This window comes from Tauraco erythrolophus, chromosome 2 (genome assembly GCF_009769465.1).
Source record: "Tauraco erythrolophus isolate bTauEry1 chromosome 2, bTauEry1.pri, whole genome shotgun sequence".
Lineage (NCBI taxonomy): Eukaryota > Metazoa > Chordata > Aves > Musophagiformes > Musophagidae > Tauraco > Tauraco erythrolophus.
The window spans coordinates 64,964,579-64,980,915 of record NC_141466.1 but is presented as its reverse complement, the minus strand read 5'-3'; the positions used below and the strand labels follow the sequence as shown (position 1 = coordinate 64,980,915).

At 43.3% G+C, this 16,337-nt stretch overlaps 1 protein-coding gene across 1 annotated transcript in view; it reads left to right on the top strand.

The window, feature by feature from the left end:
- Nucleotides 1–4,003: 4,003 nt before the first annotated feature.
- ITSN2 (intersectin 2) overlaps nt 4,004–16,337 on the top strand; it is an 88,867-nt gene continuing 76,533 nt past the window's right edge. The window contains exon 1 of the mRNA XM_086631421.1: nt 4,004–4,037. The gene's annotated coding sequence lies outside the window, so the exon portion shown is untranslated. The remainder of the gene's footprint in view (nt 4,038–16,337) is intronic.

Genomic DNA, 16,337 nt, shown 5'->3' with positions numbered 1-16,337 from the left:
TGAGACATTGCTTATAGTAAATCCCATTTCTTTTCTGCTTCTCCCACACATTTCATCTTAATTGGTCTCTTCTGGGCAGCTGCTGTGCTGCAACACTGCCCCTATATCTGGAATGAGTCTCGATGCTCTCATACCATCGGTTTCTTCTCCTTTCAGCTGTCTTGTACTCATCAGGTATTATTAAGTAATCTCCCTTACCTTAATGTCTTTCTGAGACAAATTAATTCCTGCAGTTTGAAGTTCCTTTGCTGCTGTCTACTCCTTGCTAGAAGGGTATTAACCACCAGCAGGAGGAACTTTTATTTCACCTAGTACTTGACATCAGCCCCCAAAACTGCATGTTGGAGCTTGCAACAAGCTCTATCCCGAAACTCTGAGATGCCCAAAGGCAGCATCTGCAACAGTACCTTTAGAAACTCCACCTTCATAAAAGTAAAGTGTTTTACCTTTGAACATACTTTAGTAGTCAAACTCTGAATGAAAAGAAATTTCATTCTAGCAAACCAGAGGAAAAAATTCTTTATTTTAAAGAAATGGTAATGCAGTTACTAATTAAAACAAAAAAATAGACAAAGTAGATGTAATAGTAGTTTTTGCCTCAGACATCACTAAAACAACATCTCTGTAAGAGTCTTCTCAGGTTGGGTGAGGGTTAGTTCAGCTTCACTTTAAGGATGCATTTTTTTTTTAGTTCACACTAAACTTTGGATGTCTACATGCTTACAAGGAAGAGTGACCGAGGAGCTGCTGCATTCAAATGTGTCTTCACAGCAGCCTGTGAGTCCTGCTCCTGTTCCTGCTAATTAATCAATCTTACAGGTATTTATTGTTCTAATACCTCTGATTAGCTTTGGTTGTTTGTGGTAGTGCAGATGAAACAGCATTCAGCTTGTCTAGAATAAGAATTCATAAAGCTTTGATATGCTAGTTAATTACGCAAGGTTTTCTCTCTGGGGAGTCAGCTGAATTTTGCATTTTCTCAGACTTGTCCCTTCCCAGACAACAAAGCTCACAGTATTGCAGGTTTTCCTGGCTTCAGTTTTGTATCGGAGGAGATATTAGGCAACATCTGTACTTACCTCAAAATGAGCTACATTGCTGCTATTCTACAGGGATCTCATATAACATTAATAAAACAGATGGGTCCTTCCCCATCTGTCATATTTACAGAATCAAGTATCCCAATGTCTCTTACACGCTTCCTGCTTTTTGCACTTTGTCACCTCAAAGGCAATGGTTAAGCACTCTGGTTGTCATTTTTTAAAAACAAGTATAATAACTTATCTTCAGATGGCAGTATGTTTTCAGACAGGGGTAAAGAAGCAATTCAGGATTTTTTTCTGTTATCAAATAAGGAGTTTCATTCTCAGTAGTGAAGAAGGCACATGTATCTTCTTTCATTTGCACAGATTGGCAAATTTGCATATCAAAAAACCCCACAAAACACTATTGGCTTTATTTAGCATCTGAATTATCTAGTGTGGGGAGAGAGGAATGTTTCACAGTAAGAACACAAAATACCAAAATATTTAATTAATAGTTGTAAACATTGTTAGTGTACAAAATTGCATGTAGTGTTCTGAGATGGTATTGAAAGCTAAGATGGTACAGCTTTCAGGTGTCTATAGAATATGACTAAAGGTCATATTTTAGCCTAGCCATAGGCTTAAGTAGATGTAGAACTGTATTTAAAATTAAAATCAACTAAATATGCATTAGAATTCACCCCCCGTATGATTCATCTTCCCTTTGATCATGTGCACAAAACAGATGCCTTACCACATACTCAGCCTCCGGTTCTGCTTCCCAACTCTCCCCCTTTTTTTCTGCATGGCCTTTTGTCCAGTGGGACAAACGTGACACAGTACATGGCCCAAGTCCGTTCGCTTGGTGGGCCTTGGCGGTAACATCAATTACAGAAGAAAAGAGCCATGAGGTTCCTTGAGAAGACACCTCGTTCAATGTTCAAGGCAGGATCAGCGGTATTTACCTAATTCCTCACAGGTATCTGTCTAACCTGTTCTTAGAGACTTTTGTTGATAGATTTTTCCACTGCCCTTCCCAATACTTAACCACTGTAATCAGTACTCTGATCTTTTTCTGCCTAGGAGAAGAAACGTGTTTATCTGGTTGTTATCTTAATCCTCTCTACTATAGCCTTTACGAACCTCTAGACTGTTACGTCCAATGCAAGTGCTTATCTTTAATCCAACACAGGCTGTAGGTGTTGCCTACACAACAAGGCCATGCGTAGGTAGAACGATGCTATACCACTACAATGTGTACTCAATGGGTTAAAGGCTGCTAATTAAGAGACATTAGAAAATAACTCAAATAAAAAATGTCAGATGAGAGACTTTTAAACTGGGCTCCAGAGGAGTCTGTTCTTGAGCCAGGGCTGCTCTATTAGCTCAGTCAATTATTTGGAATTAAATGAAGCACTGCTCATGAAATGCGCAGGTCACTTCAAAACAGTCAAAGGCCAAAGGCCACCAGGGCTGGTGACCGCTGAGTGATTTAAATCACAAAGTCAGCAAGTGCCCCCTGAACAACATGTGTTTTAATCCACCTACGTGGCAAATATCTATGCATCAAAGATGAGGTTGCTGGCTGTGCGTAGGAACAAAAATACAAAGCAAGCTTTTGGGCTGGGAGTAAGGCAGGAGAATACTGTATCTTCAAAAGCGTTGGATCGGATGAGGGCTGAGGAGATCACGAGGGACAGATCTATAAATGCATGCTGCCAGTGCAATGTGGCAGCTGTAACAGCAAATGCAAACATTCGATGTCTAAGCAAAAACACTGAAGAGTGGTATGTGCTAGTACGTGACTGTGGCCATTAAATAGCACAATAACATGACTATTCTGGAATCGTGATGAATGCTAAAAGGTGTAAAAAATTAGACAGGCTCATTAAGAACCCAGAAGAATGAGTCAGTGGAAAAATCTGCTCTGTAAGAAGGTGATATGTAATTATCTATGCAGCAAAAATATAGCAGGAAGGTGCTGTAATCTTCCGTGCATAGCAAGATCCATTTGCTGAAGAACGAGAATGTTGTTTAAAAATGACGGCATTTTCCACAAGTCTCCTTTCTGTAGGATTCTTTAATTTTTGAAAAGATAAATCCCTGAAACCTTACATACTTCAGTATGCTGAGCAGTGCCTGGCACTAGCTGAATCTAGTTTCTCGTGCCAGCCTCCTCCTCCTCGCCGCTGCCGGTGCCGCAGCGGGACACACTTCCCATTGAGGAGCACCACCGACTGCTCGCAGGGGTGCTGTCATCCCTCTCCCAGGGATGCGCAGCATAGAAAATTAGCTTTATCTGGGAGTCCTGCCTGCGCAGAATGATCAAACAGAGGTGTTAGCTTTTCAGCTTCCACAAGAAACTAACAGTCGAGATAAGACTATTTTAGAGTTTATTACCTCATATTTTTTTCCCCTAAATATACAGCTAGAAAACTAAAGAAAAAGCAATTTATGGAGCAGATGGGGAGGCAGTGGTTGCAATCAATAGTGAGAAAAATGTCAGGATGTGGTAAGTTTTCTGCCAGTTCAGGTCTTTAAGCGGTAGCTGAGTACTTCGCAGAGCCACCCTGCAGAGCCAGCGGCGGCAGCGCAGCTCGCTGCGTGCGGTCCCCGCTTCCGAGCCGCAAAGGTCGGGCCGGGCGACCGTAACAGGTCTGTCTTTTCCGCCTCCGGATCCCAGCGGCGCGGTTCGGTTCCCTTGTCCAGACCCAGCAGGCAGCAGCCAGGGCGAGGCGACCCTTCGTTTAGGCTCCGGCTTCGCACCCCAAGCACTGAGACACCCCCCTCGCCCGGGGCCGCCTGCCCGCCTCTCGGGATGCGGTCGAGCTCCGCCGAGGGAGCCCCGCCAGCCACCACGCCCTCACCCAGGGCTGCCGGACGCGGAGCTGGCACCCAGCGGCGCCCTCGGCCCGTGCCCGCCGGCCCCGGCGCCCTCCCCCTCTTCCTTCCCGAGCGGCCCCCGCCTCCGCCGCCATGTTGCGGAGCAGGCGCGCACGGGCAGCGCAACAGGTACGAGCGGCGGGGCGGCCTGCGGCTCCTCCGCGCCCGGGGCAGCGGCGTCACGTCTCGACCCGACCCGACCCGACCCGCGGGGCGGCCTCTTCCCCCGTGCGCGGAGGGCGACCGCGGGAAGGGAGGCGTGGGGGCGGGGAGGGGGCGAGCTTCGGCGGCGCGGAGCTGTCAGCCCGGCGGCCCCGCGGGGCCTCGCTGCGGGCCCGGGGCGGCGGGGCACGGCCGGCCCGGGCGCTGCCGTGCGGGGAAGCGGCTGTTCCTGCCGTCCGGTGAGCACAGCGGCCGCTCGGGCTGGGGGCGGGCGTGGGGAGGAACAGCCGAGGTTTCTGTTGCGCCAAGGTGTTTTATTTGTATTTTGTTTCCTCTCTGAGGGTGGTGGGGTGTTGTGGTTTTTTTTTTTCTTTTAAACACAGCGTTTTGCCTACCTTTCGCCCTGCCGGAGAGCAGCTGGCTCGCCCGACTCCCCGGCGAGGCCGAGAGTCCCGGCGGCGGCGGCGGCGGAGCCGGGCGCTGTCAGGCGGCCCGGGCAGCGGCTCCCCCGCGCTCCCCGCCGCAACCTCGGCCCCGGCGGGAGCCGCTCCAGCGTTTCTATGGGAACTGCTCCGCCCGGGAGCCCACTGCATCGCCGGGCCGTAAAGTTTGGCCGGTGAGCTCCGCTGCCTGACTGCGGGGCGGCGGGAGGAAGGCTTCGATCCCGGTAGAGCTGCCGATGGCGGCGGTAGCTCCTGCTGCTGCTCGCCTCTGCTTTATTTCTGCTCTGCGAGGGGAAGGAATCCCGGTGTCGGTGCCCATACAGCTCCCTGTCTTCCCCAGGGAGTGCCCTGACGAGGTGAGGTAACTCGGGCATGTTAGGAGACCCCAGGTTGTTGTGATGATGGTGATTTTGTTTCTTGTAGTTACTGTGAAAACTTAGAGTTTGGGAAAATTGAGCTAGTTTCTGCAGTTAAAGCTCGCAGACTGTTTTGTCTGTAAATAGACTGGCTTTCTGTGGTCTTGACTTCACAGCACAGCATGTAGTAATTCAGAAAATAAAATGAGGCTGAGATGCATGGTTTGGTTCCCTACACACGAAGATACTCTTTTGAATACATTAAATGGTTTTCATAGCAGTTGACACTTTGACATCTGTCACATAGCAGAACTTGAAACTACGTTGTGCTTTAGATAGTGCCTGTGATCTTTAACTCACGCTTCTAGCAGTTCTTATAAACAGCAGTTGGAAATTCCCTGTCTAAAACACTGACATGGGAAGTTACAAGCTGCTTGTCCTTGCGTTCAGGCTGCCCTGTTGGATGTATCTCTTTTGGGAACGTGATGGGTTTTAAACTTATTTTTGTTCCTGCTTGCCTGTGGTGGCAGCAGCTCCCACTCTTGCATGTGCGCAGGAAAACATACAAAGTGTGTGAAGCAGTACGGCTTTGCTGCAGTGCTGATAACGCCAGTGGTACATAAAATGCAGCTTGCTTTCAAGAATTTTAAGTTGTTCATCTGAAATTTGGTTGTAATTCGAAGTCTGTGGCTGTAACAAACATCTATGGCCACTGATGCGATGGTGATGTTTAGAAACAATGAGTATTAGGAACTAATTGGATAAAGAGCTAGCTTGGCTTTGTTCCTCTCCTAAACTTTGTTCATTTTTGTTCTCATGTTTCCATTCTACCTTCTCTGTTTGGTTTGTCTGTATTTTTTTTTATTCTGACTAAACTGGGATAGGGATTCACACCCCCGTATGTCTGGATGTTTAGAGAAACCTTAGTTCAAACTCTAGACTCCATATGATGTTGAGATAATCGCATGCATCCCCGCAACATGGGTTTAGTCTGCTCCATACTCTCTGTTAAGCAGAAATTTTGGTCAGATTAGCCTCCTAACTCAGATGCCTAAATTAGATCAAGTGAATATGCTTCTCCTTTTAATTGACTATCCTGAGGGAATTGCATTTACTTTTTTTCTCCTCTGTCTGGACAAGATGTCGGGTATGGGATGTGTCCCTGACTGAGTCATTAGTTGCTACTGTAATAAAAACAAAGAATATATTTCTGTAGCAATAACAATAACAAAAATGCTGTACCTATGGCTCACTTGTGCTAATTGCGATATGGGGTTATCTACTGTAGGTGCTGTTCTGCTATCAGAGCTTTATGTGCTGCTTATTTTTTTTTTCACCATTCTTGTGGACAGGATAGAGCAAGGCAGAAGTGACCTATGGATGATTTTGCAGTGTGTTGTTGAGAAGGCTTTGTTTATTGAGAGTCAGGTATTACAGTGATGGGGACCACAGTTGTTCTTACAGTAGGTTTATTTACGAATATTTCTGTTGTGGTCTTTAGTATTGAAAAGTGAATTAGTTTCATGCCATAGCAAAGTAGCAGCTGTTGAAATTCTGTAGGTGATGGTAATTCTTCATTCCTCTGCTCATCTGGAGCTGGTGGGGAAAATGGGACCGCATTTGAAAGGTGATGTATGTGCTTTACTTGGAGCATTATCAGAAACCTTCACTCCTCTTGAAAACAGGGGTCTGTCAGGAAAAGATGTTGTGATTAGTTCCTGAAGAGGAGTGCAGTCCGGATCACTAGTTCCTGTTGCAAATTGAGACAGAGGTCTCTGGTCTGAGAGGTAACCTGTTAATTAACAATTTGCAAGTAAAGTCTCTGCTCTTACCTCAAAAGATTTAGTTTGATCTGCATGTAAAATTTGTGGAAACAGCATTTTACTTTTAAAGTCTGGAGCTGTTCTCTTTGCCTTTTTAAAACCCGTTCAAAAGTTGGACATCTTTACTTTTACTGTTAATTTCTGGCCTATTTTCACTTGAAAGGAAATATCTCCAATATCTCAGTTTTTAAAATAGCTTTTAACTGCTGCTATTTGCTTTCATTTACCTAAAATGTAATCATAGAATAATTTCACATTGACTTCTGGAGATGATCTGGTCCAACCCTCACTAAAAGCACGACCGACTTAGATCAGGTTGCTCAGAGCCACGTCTGATTGTGTTTGGACCGCCTCCAAGGGCGGAGAGCCCACAGACTGACTGGGCAGCCCTCACCAGTGTGGTATCCAAACTTGCTCAGAGTACATCACACCCCATTGCCCAGCTTGTCCCTGAAGACATTAAGCAGTATTGGCCATGGTATTAATTCCTGGGGAACATCATGAGTTCCAGCCAGGTAGATTTTGGACTACTGATCACAGCCCTTTGAGTTCAGTGGTCAAGCTAGTTTCCCACCCAGTTTACAGTCAACCTGTTCAAACTGTTTTTCACCAGTTTGGCTCTAAGGATACTGTGGGAGACCTTCGTGAAAGCCTTCATAAAGTCAAAACAAGCTGCTCTGCCGTCATCCACAGAGCCAGTCATCTCAACACAGAAAGCTATGAGATGTGTCAGGTGTGTTTTGTCCTTAATAGATACATGCTGGCAGTTTCCAATCACCTTCTTGTTCTTCGAGCATCTGTAGGTGGCTCCCAGGAGGATTTGCTCCATAATCTTTCTAGGGAGTGAAGTCATGCTTAGCCGCCTCTTGCATTGTTGAGTTGTCCCTCTTGCTCTTGCAGAAGATGGGTGTGATGTTTGCCTTTTTTCAGTCATCAGGATCTTTGACCAGTCACCAAGACCTTCCAAAAATCTTAAAGCATGGTCTTGCAATGACATCAGCCAGTGTTCCTGGCAGCACTGGTGCTGTGATGTGTTCTGTACAGATGTCTGCAACTGCTATACTTCCTTGTTTTCAAGTTACTTTATTTTGATTTGTGAAAGCTTCTTTCAGTTCAGTGTAATGCCACATCTCTTGGCAAAGTGTTAGAGGATGGATCCTGCTATGTTTTTAAGTTTTGAGGGGAAGCTTAACATAAACATAGTCCTTTTGTGAAAATTGTGAGAGCAGTATGTTGTTGACCTTGTGAATTTGTGGTGTTGCTTTTAGACTGGAGGGCTCATCTCATGTGGCTGAATGATGTGGGAAAGTCAGTGACCTTTTTCTACCTTTCTCCTCTTAGGTGGTGATTGGTGATTGTAAAGATAACAAAGATAATGCAGACCTAATTGGAGAATTCTCTTTTTTTATGACTGACTGAACTATTTCAAGCACTGTCACTTGTCAGTAAAACACTTAACACAAAGTGTACTTTGAGGTTCAGAGGTTTACTTGGTGTGAGGTGAAATAGGGTAGTTGCTGTATTCTTTTTAGGTTTAAAAACACGTTATTGCCATTTAACTTCACTTTTTAAAGTTGCATTTTCTTTTTGTACCCTCCTTGGTGATAGATGATGCTGCAGACTGTTTTGAGGGGGAGCGCTCTTGTTGGAGTGCCTGGTCACATATTTTTAAGTGCTAAGTAGCTGTTTTAAATGATCCCAAAATTTTCAAATGCTTAGTTGCAAATGTTGCAGATACCTGAATTGCCTCTGGAAATCTCCTCTTGAATCCTGATCAGTGTAGAACTGGGAGGCTTAACATGTAAGTTCAAGTTTCTTCCAGTGATGAACCAACGTAAGCTGAAATTTTAAGTGAGCTGTGAGCAGTGGCCACTGGTGAAGCCTTGTTTTATGCAGCGTTGGCTGTCTGAATCTAATCAGATGTAAACTTTTGTTGAATTTTTTCTCATGATCGGTATGTTTAGAACATCTTTTAGCTGTGTGGATTCTTTGGTATCTAATGTCAGTACCCAAGCATACAACAGTCTTTCTTATTAATGGGGTAGTAAATTTGGTAGTGTCTTCTCTGTCTGTTTGCCTGTTTGCGTGAATCTTGTAGGCAGGTAAGATCTTTTCAAAGTTCACTCTTCTGTTAAGTTTGGTTCATGTAGAATGATGGGATTCATCAAAGTACATATTAACTACTTGTGTATCATATCCTTAGAAAGCCAAGCTAAAAATCAAAGCATGCTGGTTACTTGGTCTCTAGCACGTTACCCCTTTCATTGATTAACTCTGTCAAGATTTATTTTTATTCTCGGATTTTTTTTTAAGGACAGGTCTTTCTCTAGAAAACAAGGTAGATGGTTTTATTTCATGAGACATCTTTGATTCTTACTACATCCTTGCATACCTTATTTTATTGCCTATTGCAAGATTATACGGAGACTGTGGTAACTTGTTTTTCTGGTACTGTTGTGCCATTAGCACCGAATGATCAAAGGGTGAGGATTAGGTCACATAAAAATCGTAAAGTAAAAGTGGAGCAATGAAATAAATTTTTCTTCAAATTCAGAATGTATAAGACTTTGTTGGTATACGAACACAGCCTGGCCAGGTTGGTTGCTTGGATCCTAGAGTTAAGGTAATGGATTGAACATTAATGCATAGATGAGCACAGTGTTGTGTAACTCTTATTTTCATAACACCACATTAAATTCAAATGATGTAACATGATGACAGCAGCAGCACAACGTGTCGGAATTACCTAATAGAGGACAATTACCTGAGAACTATTTCTAGTTTTTGCAGTTACAGGTACTTGAAAAAACATGGTTGATCCAGATAAGTCACAGCTTCTTTGAAACTGCGATTCTGTGAGAAGCCAGTTTGATTTGAGACATTTTGATATGGGTTGTTGTTGCTTCAGCTTCAGAAGTACTAGATAATAGTTCTGATCTGGCTATTTTAGTGAAAATTTTCAAGGCTGATGTAAGTGGAGCTTGTGAAGTGTTGTAGCATCAGTCATGAGTGATATCTGCACTTGGTGATTCAACAACATACATATGAACAGGAAATGGGAGTTACTCTTTGTTTCTAAAAATATTACAGTTGGAATGCAAAAAATTGACCTATTATGGCTATAGTCATAAACTTATCAAAAATCAGAGCTGATTTAAACAATACTTTTATTTTTCAAAGGTCAAGAATTTTACTAATCAAAATCTAAAACTCTCTTGCTTTTTCCACTACACTCTTAGTGTAGTCGTAATATTATGAGTTTCTTAAGGTAAGACAAGTGTCTTTCTAACTGAGATGTACTTTTGCTTATAGGGACTTTACAGGATGTTGAGATATGTGTCTAACACAGGTGATAATTGCTTCCCTAAGTTCCTCAAATTCACTTGTAGTGATCAAAACATTCATTTATAGTGATGTACTGTATGCTGTAGAGCTCAGTGTTAAAGGTTAGGAGACCAAATTTCAATTGGATGCTTTGAAGGACTGTTCTTGGTAGTATAGCATGGACGGGAGCTGTGGCTGAGAGCAGGGTCAGAAGCAGGAGGCTTCAGCTGAGGCAGGTAAGAGGTGCTGTGGCCACGCTGCCTGGGTCCCAGGTCCAGCTCGGCACCAGCGTGCCCCCCGGCGCTCCTGTACCTAGTGGGATCTCTTGCACTTCCAGCACACCCACGCTCTTCTATCTCCCTTTGGGGAATGCATTTTTACCCATCCATTACCCATCTGAAATAACGCTACCTAGTTAGTTTTTCTTGTTTTGACTGCCTTATGCTAATCTTTGCTTTTTCTCCCATGAGGTTTCCCTGATTTTTCTTTCACCAAAGATAAACTACGCTTCTTTGCTTTAAAGGCCTCTTGTGGCCTGTCTCCTCTTTGCTTGTCATCTCATTCAATTTTCAGAAATTAAGCCTGTGATGGTTTTGTGCACCTGCCTAACTTGAAAGTAGATACCTAAAATGTAAATCCAAGTGTCACTGAATGTTTCACCTTCATTAGTTTTACAAATAGTAAAGGATTGTTCTCTGCTGAGCATAGAAGACTGCCCGCGTATTCTGTATCCTTTATTTTATGCTTAGCTATAGCAGTCCATTAGATGTTCTGTATGTGTCACACTGTTACCTGGGATTGAAAGCCGAGCAAGAAGTAAAGTAGCAGCTCTCATGTCATAAGGAGAAGATAATGTAAGAATTATTCTGTTAGTTTTTTTGCGGAGATAGATTTTGCTTGTGCTTCTGAGGGAAGGACAGGAGGGGCTCAAAAATTTCCTCTAAGATGGCAAGATTTCAAATGGATAAGCTCTTAAGTAGTATGCTCTGAATGTTTCCAGTCATGGTTGAAGTAAGAAAATAACTAAAAGAAGAGAAAACTCATCAAAGATTAATGTTTTGCCTAAGTCCGCGTTAACATAAATTAGGAGTCGCAGTGTGGAAGTGGAGAACTGCAGGTTTCAAGATGTGTGGACCTCACCGCATCTTAGGGCTCTTATACAATGCTTGCAAATAATTAGATGTGAGAATTGATGTCTCTCAAAACAGGATCTAGAAAAACCAGCATATGGAGTGGGGAGTCATGTAAATTAGAAAGTAGGAAGCAAAAAAGACAAGAGTGTATTTTAAGTTACCACCCGTTTAAGAGCAAGTATATCTCAGCTCTCTGGAAGGGTTATGATATGCAGCCTGGAGTTCTTTCTCAAAGGTAGAAGCTCAGAGCCTTTTGGGAAAAAAAACAAACCCTTATAAATAATCTACCCTCTGCCTTTTTCTTTTTTTTTCTTTTCCTTTTTAAGCGAAGCAAGCAGAGGTGGTGATGTCTGTCCCTGTTTGGGATCAGGTTAGTGAATGTATTCTTCCAGGGTGTGACAAAGTTGGGTTCAATTTCCATCTTTTCCTGAGGAAATTCATGTACTTGTCTCCTGGGAGAACGGCTGGGGATTTAAATAGTGAGCTTCCTGAAGTAGGATTCTCATTCCCTCCTGCAGAATTTCTTCTTTGCAAAAGAATCAGAGCTTGAGAGGCATGGACAGAGAGGGACCTGCTTCTCTCTGGCTTAATGGTAGAGAATTTCATCTAGGAAGTTGAAGTCCTGAGTTGACGTTACTATTCCAGATGCTCTTACATGGCTTTCTTTAAACGATTGTGCAATAAAATGTGGGAAAGGCTTCTCCTAGGAGGAAGGAAAGATCAGTGTCAATCTCTAGAGACAGAGGAGAGTCGAACTGGGTCTTCATATTTTGAATGGGTTCTTTCACAGCTGAGCAGCTGTGTAAGAAACAGAGCAAACCCATCAATACTGACCACACAATTATGTTTTTTAAACAGAAACAGAGGTTCTTGTATTTTGCATGGCATCCATTTTGCATGGTCAGTATATTCAGAAAGCCTGTTAGTTGGGCAAGATGGGCAGAAGGATATTTGTCTGAAAAAAATATTTTTTGTGTTCTGTCTTAATCACTATTTGGAAGCAAGTTGCTCTGTAACAGTGAGCAAGGAATGGACTTTGTACCAGAGGGTTAAGAAGTAAAATATTTAACACTTCTTTTTCTTTTTAAACCTCCTTGAAGTGTCAAAATATTAACTAAGGCTTGCAGTACTCTTATCCACAGTAACAGAGGGGAGCAGGAGGAGCCGGCACTCTGCTAGCTACCCGGGATCACCTTCTTCGTTTTGTTACTGCTGTCATTCATTTGTTATCAGTGCGGGTGGACTTTGTGAAGCTGGCCACAGTACATTTTGAAAAGGCCGTGTCATGTGTATAACTCCACTGTATAAAGGAGATAAATTCTTGGCCTGCCAAAATGTTGTGTTATTATTTTATTTTTTTTTAATCAGTAAACTTTTCTACCGATATGTCTTGAACAAAGAGAAATTCTAGACTGTGCTGGTGTATAATGCCTTACTAATGCTTATTATTCTCTGATTTTCAAGAGGATAATCCAAAAAAACCCACAGAACAACTACACAGGCTAGTACACTGTCACTGTTTGCTTTGCAAATGCTAGTGAGCAGTCTTTGTGTTGTCCAGATCTGCAGGTGTTGCAAAGAGTAAATTGGTCAACTAGTACTGCAATCTCTGACCTTGCTAATTGGTTCTTACAGCAAAATTCTGCAATATATCTTCTTTCTGTCCTTGAGAAAAGCAAAAGAGGAGTAGTGTGTCCACATGTGCTGCTTCTACAGTATTAGCTTTCTTCCAGTTAAAACTGGTGGGACAGAGCCCGATGCACCAGACCTTTGTTCCTACTAAAACTATGTGGCTGTGGTTTTTCTGAGAAATATTTTGGAAAAAAAAAATTGATTCAAGTATAAATACTAACAAAGATTGTGGTAAGGCTGTTCTTCATGAAATGGCAATATGCCTATGATGGAAAAGAAGCTTTTTCTTTTCCTTGTCTCCTGCGGTCTCCCCAGCTCTTAAATGTTTTCTAATGCTTTCAGCATGGTCATAAGGTCCTCCCTGCTTCTTGGAGTCTCTTCATTTCTTTTCTCAACTTGTATCAGCTATAACGAACACTGAGAGAGGGAGCAGAAGTTGCAGTTTGGCAGGTCAGTTTGGGAAAACAATTAGTGCTTTAAACATTGGGACTAGTCAGACGGTTTGTTTACAAGAACTTGCAGTTCTGCTATTTAAACGTAACATCCAAGTTTTCCTGTTTTCACCCTAAATGGCAGCAGGGCTTCATGTCGTCTACAGTGTTCACAAAGATGTTTGATCCTGTTTTGTTGCAATGTGGATTTTGTGGTGTGGATGCTGCAGTTTCTTATGACTGATAACTGAGTTTGCCGTCACCCGTCTTAGAACATTTTGCAGAAACGGGTCATTTTCTGTGAGATATTCTGGTTGTGATGGCCGTTTTTTCATTTATACAGTCTGTTTGGGATACTAGTTATAGTCCTTTCTTGAGGTTTTTCTTCAGTAAACGTTTTTATACGGCATTGGGTTTCTTTGTAGTATTGTGTAATAAGGTTCTTTGGAAATTACTGCTTTCATCTTGATTAATGATCAAAAGTTATCAGAGTCATTCTAAAAAAAAGTGAGTTTGACCTAAAGCAAGAATAATTGGCTGAGATTTCCCTTGGTAAATAAATGGTGCACACCTGTGTCCTAAAGATGCAGGGTGCTTTTACAGATGGTGATTAGAGCAACTTTATTTGGAATTTGTGAAAATAAACTGCTTTTAACTTTGATATATGCATAATATCCAAGCCTTTGGGGTGTGCTATGGAAATGTAGAAGACAGAATACTTGTTGTGGGCAAGCTCCATTATTTGGGAAGGATTATTTTCACAGACCTTTGAAAAATGTGTGTAGACTTTGAGTTTAGTGGGCTATTTCCTCCTTCCCTAAAAAATTGAATGAGGGGAAATTATGTTGCAATACTTTTATTTTTCCTTTTTTTTTTACCTCAGTTCAACTTCAGAATCTGTCACCAGAGAATTGTGTGTTTGGTGTAACCCTGGTGTCTGAATGGAATGGATCTGTGCAAAGGGTTAGAATGGGGTCTCAGTGCTGGTGCGATCTGAAATGCTGTAAAAATCCCATTTATTATTCCTGGTTGCTTCTCTAAGGTCGTAGTTTTCATATTATTTGTTGGGGTTAATGTAGGAGGTTTTTGGTGCCCTTCAGGTCTAGTATTTTAAAGTACGACAAGATAGAATCATAGAATGGTTCGGATTGGAAGGGACCTCAAAGATCATCTAGTTCCAACCCCCCTGCCATGGGCAGGAAAACCTTCCACTACACCAGGTTGCCCAAAGCCTCATCCAACGTGGCCTTGAACACTTCCAGGGATGGGGCATCTACAACTTCTCTGGGCAACCTGTTCCAGTGCGTCACCACCCTCTGAGTGAAAAATTTCTTCCTTATATCTAATCTAAATCTCCCCTCTTTCAATTTAAATCCATTGCCCCTTGTCCTATCACTACACGCCCTTGTGAAAAGTCCCTCTCCAGCTTTCCTGTAGGACCCCTTTAAGTACTGGAAGGCTGCAATAAGATCACCCTAGAGCCTTCTCTTCTCCAGGCTGAACAGCCCCAACTCTCTCAGCCTGTCTTCATAGGAGAGGTGCTCCAGCCCTCTGATCATCTTTGTGGCCCTCCTCTGGACTCGTTCCAGCAGCTCCATGTCCTTCTTGTGTTGGGGACTCCAGAGCTGAATGCAGTATTCCAGGTGGGGTCTCAAGAGAGCAGAGTAGAGGGGCAGAATCCCCTCCCTCAACCTGCTGGCCACACTTCTTTTGATGCAGCCCAGGACGCGGTTGGCTTTCTGTGCTGCAAGTGCACATTGCTGGCTCGTGTTGAGCTTCTCATCCACCAGCACTCCCAAGTCCTTTTCCTCCGTGCTACTCTCAATCCATTCTTCGCCCAGCCTGATCTGCCTATAGACGTAATAGTGAGATGGCAGAGTTAAACCGTGATTTAATAACATCACATTTGTGTAATGTACTCTTAGTACAGATCTGTTGAACAATTCCCTCTTGGTTTTGGAGCAAAGGTTGGTGCATCTACGTGGCAATTCCTGGTGCAGATTTACCAGGCTGGGTCAGCCCCGGCTTGGGAAACTTGGGGAATTTTCAGGTATGCTGAAGAAACCTGTGCTGATAATTTAGGCTGGGCCTGTCATTATTTTTAAGAGTGCTGCACTGGGTCAGAGTGTTAAATTGTGTGATATTAGAAACATCTAATCCTGGACTGCTTTTGAGAGGATGATAACTTGGGTGTGCTGTATTCAGTGCCTGACTACGGTTTCTAATTCTGCTTGATGTGAGCTATGAAACCTCTGTTATCAAATAATCACAGAATGGTTTGGGTTGGAAAGGATGTTTAAAGATCACCTAGCCCAACTTCCCTGCTGCGAGCAGGGACATCTTTCGCTAGATGAGGTTGCTTAAAGCCCCATAGAACCTGACCTTGAACACTTTCAGGAATGAGGCGTCCACAGCATCTCTGTGCAGCCTGTTCCAGTGTCTCACCACCCTGTTCATAAAGAATTTTCTCCTTGTGTCCAATATAAACCTACTGTCTTTTAGTTTTAAACTGTTGCCCCTTGTTCTGTCATTTCTGGCTCTGGTAAAACATCTCTCTCCATCTTTCTTATAAGCCCCCTTCAGGTATTGCAATAAAATCTCCCTGGAGCCTTCTCCAGGATGAACAGCCCCAACTCTCTCAGCCTGTCTTCATAGCAGAGGTGCTCCAGCTCTCGAATCATCTTTGTGGCCTCCTCTGGACTTGCTCCAGCAGCTCCATGTCCTTCTTCTGTTGAGGGCCCCAGAGCAGTACTCCAGGTGAGATCTCACAAGAGCAGAGTAGAGGAGGAGAATCCCTTCCCTTGGCTTGCTGGCCACACTTCTTTTGATGCACCCCGGGATAGAGATCACTTGTCTTACAGATTAGCGAAAGGTGTACGTAACTGTTGGTAACAGTGGGCTGGAGTTACCCAGTCTGATGAAAATGAACCAAGAACGCACATGCTCTGTAGGTGCAGAGCCTTCATAAATAGGAAGGACCCTCACCAAGCTCATGTGAGGGCTTCAACCTCAAAATTTTTCAATTGAATTGACTTTAAAATATGGTGTATTTCAGACTCTAGGGACATCAAAATTAAAGAGAGGGTTTACACGTTTTGTGTGCATGAAGCCGCCGGGCTTACCTC